This window comes from Nomascus leucogenys, chromosome 13, assembly GCF_006542625.1.
Source record: "Nomascus leucogenys isolate Asia chromosome 13, Asia_NLE_v1, whole genome shotgun sequence".
NCBI lineage: Eukaryota > Metazoa > Chordata > Mammalia > Primates > Hylobatidae > Nomascus > Nomascus leucogenys.
Window position 1 is genome coordinate 33,209,890 of NC_044393.1, and position 6,000 is coordinate 33,215,889.

General features: G+C 48.1%; 1 protein-coding gene across 1 annotated transcript in view; it reads right to left on the reverse strand.

The window, feature by feature from the left end:
* Positions 1 to 3,128, reverse strand: part of CSNK2A1 (casein kinase 2 alpha 1) — a 63,476-nt gene extending 60,348 nt beyond the window's left edge. The window contains exon 1 of the mRNA XM_003273460.4: positions 2,980 to 3,128. The gene's annotated coding sequence lies outside the window, so the exon portion shown is untranslated. The remainder of the gene's footprint in view (positions 1 to 2,979) is intronic.
* Between the last annotated feature and the right edge of the window lie 2,872 nt (positions 3,129 to 6,000).

A 6,000-nucleotide genomic window follows, 5' to 3' on the forward strand; every position in this document is an offset into this window, starting at 1 on the left:
ACTGCTGCCATAACAAATTACTACAAATGTAGTGGCTAAAAATAACACAAATTTATTATCTCACAGTTATTGCAGGTCAGAAGTTGGGTGGGCTTGGCTAGCTAGGTCTTCTGCTTAGGGTCTCATGAGGCCAAAAATCAAGGTGTCTCAAGGTTGCATTCCTTGATGGAAACTCTGAGAAATTCACTTACAAGCTCAATCAGGCTGTTGGCCAAATTCAGTTTCCTTCTGGTTGCAGGACTGAGGTCCCCATTTCTTGCTGGTTGTCAGCCAGGGACTGGTCTTTGCCACTACAGGCTGCCCACATTCCTTCTGATAACTTCCCATGTGGTCCTCTCTAGCAAAGGCAAATGGAGTCCTTCTCATGATTCAAATCTCTGATTTTCTTTTCTGCCCATTTCTCTGAGGCCAGTTGGAGAAAGTTCTCTGCTTTTAAGGACTCATGTGATTAGATTCAGCCCACCAGAAAATCCAGGATAATTTTTCTGTTTTAAGATTCTTAACCTTAATTACACTTGCCAAGTTCCTTCTGCCATGTAACATAGGATAGTTACAGATTCCGGGGATCAAGGTATTGACACCTTGGGAAGGGGGAGATGTAATTCTGTCTACTACAAATCCAAGTCCTATGGAAGGGTTTAAACTCACTTCCTAAAGAAAATCATCCCTTTCTTTAACAGAGTGTGAAGTAAAGATGTATATATTTTACTTACGTGAAGTATATATACATACATACATATGTCTTTACTTATGTAGCACAAAGATGTACGTTCAGAGATAGAGACAATAGTAAAAACAAGGACTTACTCTGGATGAATGAGTAGGCAAAGGAACTAAACGCGCAGTATGGAAAAGGAGTTGCCACCTGTTTCATCCTCAAATTGCAAGGCACTTCACCCATAACTACTTAGAAACTAACCCATGCTCCTCCTTAAATGTGTATTTCTCTTCTCTGTACTCCACAAGAGTACATAACTAGGCATTGTTTTTGTTTTTTTTTTAAAGAAAAGTCACCTCACGGGGACCTAACTTTATAATCAGTTGATTAATCAATCTAAGCAAATTTCCAATCTTGCATTCTTTCTTCAAGTCATACACCCTCCCCCAATAGCAAACCAAAGCCAAGTATTTCAAAGTCACAGAAGGACAAAAACATGCCCTGCTAAGACTGCAGGTGAACTTTTGAGAATACCACGGAGGAGAACTAGCACTGGTACTGGACTTTCAGCCCCAGGTCCACCAAGCCAGTAAAGCCAAATGACTTACAAAAAAACCCTACAACAATTGCAAAGGTAATACTCTAAAGCCCTGTCTACAGTCAAATTCTTGACTGTAAATTTTACTTAGAACAGAAGAGCCCCAAATATACCAGCTAGTTCCTTTACAGTGACAGGTAAAAGCTACTTACTACACTTACTACCTGCCAGACACTGAAGTAAGCACTTGACACAAATTGTCTTATTTACTCTTCTACACTTACTACCTGCCAGACACTGAAGTAAGCACTTGACACAAATTGTCTTATTTACTCTTCTCCATAAACTCACAAGCTAGAAAATACCATCATCCCCCTTTTACAGATGGGAAAACTGAGGCTTAGAGAGTTTAGGTCACACAGCTAAGTAGCAATGGCCCTGATATTTGAGAACCTAGGCAGTCTGGTTTTTAACCACTGGGCCTATACTGCACTCCTCAGATGGAATGAAGTCTCCAATTCTTGGAAAAATCTTCCCTTCTTAGTTTTCTTTTCTCTTTTTTTTTTGAGGCGGAGTCTCGCTCTGTCGCCCAGGCTGGAGTGCAGTGGCGGATCTCAGCTCACTGCCACCTCCGCCTCCCAGGTTCAAACGATTCTCCTGCCTCAGCCTCCCGAGTAGCTGGGATTACAGGCACGCGCCACCAAGCCCGGCTGATATTTGCATTTTTAGTAGAGACGAGGTTTCACCATGTTGGTCAGGCTGGTCTCGAACTCCTGACCTCGTGATCCACCGCCTCGGCCTCCCAAAGTGCTGTGATTACAGGCGTGAGCCACCACGCCCGGCCTCTCTTCTTAGTTTTCATTTCCTCTCCCCATGTCCCATTCTTGTAGAATTAAACAGCTGAAAAGTAATCAAGTCTTCCCAAATAATTTGCCACCTCCTTTTCAGAATTCTTTCCTCCACACAAAGCAATAGCCAAGATGCAACTTCTCCTGACCCTGACTCTGCTTCCCCAAAACAAACTACAGAAGCTCCACCCATCACCTGCTTAATCTAGCAATGTTCCAACACTGCAAAAAACACAACGAAAAACAAAATTGAAAAGTCCTACTCTTTCAAAAGGTCACCAACATATGTATACTCTTAGCCAAGCTTTCTCTCCATACCTCTTTTTCTATCCAGGCTCCTAACTAGTCCTTAACTCCAACTCCAGACGTTCTGCCCCACGTCTTGGTCCCTTCCCCCTTTCTCCCCAGCAACCCCGCCTGGGGTTCTCTCCACCTCGCACCCACTCTGCAGGTGGGAAGCTCAGCCCCGCCCAGAGGGACCCTAAGAAGGCCCCTACTCCAGCTGCCCAGTTCCGCGGGAGGGTTCACTGCACACTACCCAGCAGGCACCACTCCCTCCGCACCCTCCCCCAGTACCCCCCTGCGGCCCCACCCCTCAAGTTCCCTTCCCCCTCTGACGACCCCCTCCTCCAAGTTGTCCCCTAGTCCCCACCCAGTCCAGCCCTCTCCTCTGCAATAAGCTGGACTCCGGCAGCCGGTTCCCACCCTCACATCGGCCTCTGCCCCCAAACCTCGCCCTCCGCCCTGGGGGGTGGCCCTGGGCCTCCCCGATGGGCTGCAGGGGCCTCGGTTGGTTTATGTGTGAAGGTGGGGGCAGGGGAAGGCGACGGGCCGCTCGGGAGTCTGCTGGAAGCGTGAGGGTCGGCCACGCTCCGCTGCCCTATCCTGGGCCCACCCCACCCTCCGACGACCTCATCTGGCGGCTCCCAAGGTACCTGTGGTGGAAGCGGCAGCGGCGGTGGCCGCTATCCCCTCTGCTCACACAGACAATATGGCGGCGGTGGAGGAGGAGACACACGGCTCGGCCGCCAGCCGCAGGGACCAGAGCGAGGCTGCAGCCGCTGCTGCCGGAAGCGGAAACCCCCTCCTACCAGGAGGCGGGGCGAGACAGCTTCCGACTCCGCCCCCAGAGGAATCGCTCTGAGTGCGGCCATGCTGGGATGTCCTATTGTAGCCTTAGGGATTCAGTTCTGGCCCAGGGTGCAAAATGGAAGGAATTCCCAACGCCAAGCAGAATAAGGAGACTTGCAATAGTTAAGCGCATTTTATTTCAATAGTGTTAACAAGTGACAACAGAGAGAACACGAACCTCCCACTAGGTGAACAGTTGGTTTGACCCAAGTTAAGATGGCGGTACCCAGGTTTCCTGCACTTCACCCAGCTGGCCCCTCCTTTCTTGAAAAGAACCATGCGCGACCTGCAGAGCTGTAGAGCCAAGCATTCTGGGAGCTGAAGTCTCTTTTGCTCTGACCCCTCGTTTAAAATTAGGGTTTCAGCAACACTTTCTATTCAAACTTGGAGTTCGGAAGAAGTGAGTGAAAGTTGGACCCTAGGAAGGGCATGGCGCAGGAGTCTGGGAAGTGAGGATACTAGCTCTCAAGAGACCAAGGCCCAATTCCTTCCTCCTACAGGAGTCCTGCCAAGAGCTGTGCGTCTAAAATACAGTGGTTTTTTTTCCTTCTATCTGCGTCCCACCCCCGCTCTCCTTGCCCAAGCTACCTCCCCAAAACAGCCACAAAGCACTTTCTACCATGCAGAGCTCATCATGGTCTCCTCATGGTCAAAAATCTCCCATGGACCTCTTTATGCACCAAAGATAGCCCAAACTCTTCACTTGACATTCAAAGTCCTCCATAATTTGGCCAAACCCTCCTTTCTAGCCTCCTATTCTGCCACTCTCGTCTCAAAGTCCGGAAGATTCCACCACTAAGACTGCAAACAATTCCTGGAACTTAGCTGTGTTGCCTCCCTCCCTTTACACTGGCAGTTACTTCTCTTACTGTCACCTCATGTACTGGGTAATTTCTGTATGCCGATTGAACTAATTCAGGGATCCTTTCCTCTAGGGGTCTTCTCTCTGTTTAACTCCCTCCAACCCAGGCACTATCAGTCAGTAACCTGAGGACCTCAGTCTGTCTCCTCCATCAGACTGTGAGCCCCCAGTGGACAGGGCTCCGTCTGATGATCAACCTCTCCTTTGCAGGCCCTGCTAAAAGCTGAAGCGTCTAAGAGTTGCTGAAAGGAGTTCAAGTGTTAGTCTCACCTCTGGTGGGACAGAGGTGTGAGCACTGGAACGAGGGTGAGGAAGCCAGGTTATTTCAGTACCAACCATTATCCCTAGCTGTCTCAGAATAGCTGGTTGTCTCAGGAATGGGCCTCTCCACCCTCTACAGCCCTGCTTTCACAGTTTGTCAGCTGACTAGCACCTCTGCTCCCAAAGAGGCACCTCCTCCCCACGTGGGGTTAGGGCTGGTGGTGGCTGCAGACTTATAGTGATGGCCTCAGGGAGGTGGCTGTGGCCTTCTCTGGACTTCATCTGCTAGACAGCTTGTGACATCTAATCCCAATTGCCTGGGAACCCACAACAGTTTTTCTCTCGGTATCCTGTAACTGGTGATTCCTCGCCTCTGGGCCTCCATTTCCCCACTTGTGGACTGAGGTTATACAAGATAATCCCAAAGTTTCTGGGAAGCCATCTTCCAGGAAATGATACCCTTCTACCTCCTCTCGAACGTATCTTTTTGGCTCTCGTGACTTTGTTTTTCCCAACTGTATTCACATTTGTTTAACTCACAACAATTCATCATTTGCTATGAGCCAGGCACTGTGCTAGGTACTGGGGATGTGTTATGAGCAAGACATACACCAGTTGCTCACTGGTGGAGCTTACCTTCTAAAGTGAGAAGCAAGTAATGCACAGGTAAACAAATGCATAAACAAAGTAATTTCAGGTAGCAATAAGTGCTACGAAAGGAAAAGATAAGTAGCTGTGAAGTAGGTCCCTTTGAGAAGGAAACAGTAAGTGCAAACGTCCCAAGGCAGGAAAGAGCATCACAAGTTTGAAGAAGGAGGCCATGGTGGCTGAAGCACTGCAAATAAAGGGAAGAAGAGAAAGAAATATGGTGGGAGAGATGGGCAGGGCATTCAGGTCATGATAAGGAAGCTGGGTTTTCATCTGAGTGTAGTGAGGATATTTCCCATCGCTTAGCCTTCATGCCTTTCTGATCTCAGCCTCTCTCACAGCATTAGTTCTTCATTCTTCTTCCTAGTTCTGGCCTCTATCTGTGACTTCATTCAGAGGGCTCACCTGGGCACACATATACAACCCTCATACTCACACAGGACATAATTGAAACCCAACTCCTGCCATCTATCAGGCCAGCCTCATATAGGTCTCCAGTCTCAAGAGGCTTCCCATCCCGAGTGTTCACCTAGTTGTGGCCTTAACATTTATCCTTAACTCTTACTGTCTCTGATCCCCCACATCACACCTCTCAGGCTAGTCTTTCTGCAAACAACAGCAGCAGAAGCAAGAGTTAAGATGTTGAGAGTACTTGCACTGTGCCACACACTGAATGTTCATCATCTCACTTAATCCTTATGTCAACCTGATGAGGTAGAAACCAAAAGTATCTTGCTGTACAGATGAAGAGACTCAGGTTCACAGAGATCACAGGCCATGCCCAAGGTCACATGCCGGAGATGGAGCTTGCATTTCAACCTGGGCCATTAGAGCGACTCTCTGTCTCTCTCTTTTGAGACAGGATCTTGCTCTGTTGTCCAGGCTGGAGTGCAGTGTCATGATCATAGCTCATTATAACCTTGAACTCCTGTGCTTAAGCGATCCTCCCACCTTAGCCTCCTGAGTAGCTAGGACTACAGACATGCACCATCATGCCTGGCTCATTTTTAATTTAGTAGTATTTTTATTATTATTATTATTATTGTACAGATGG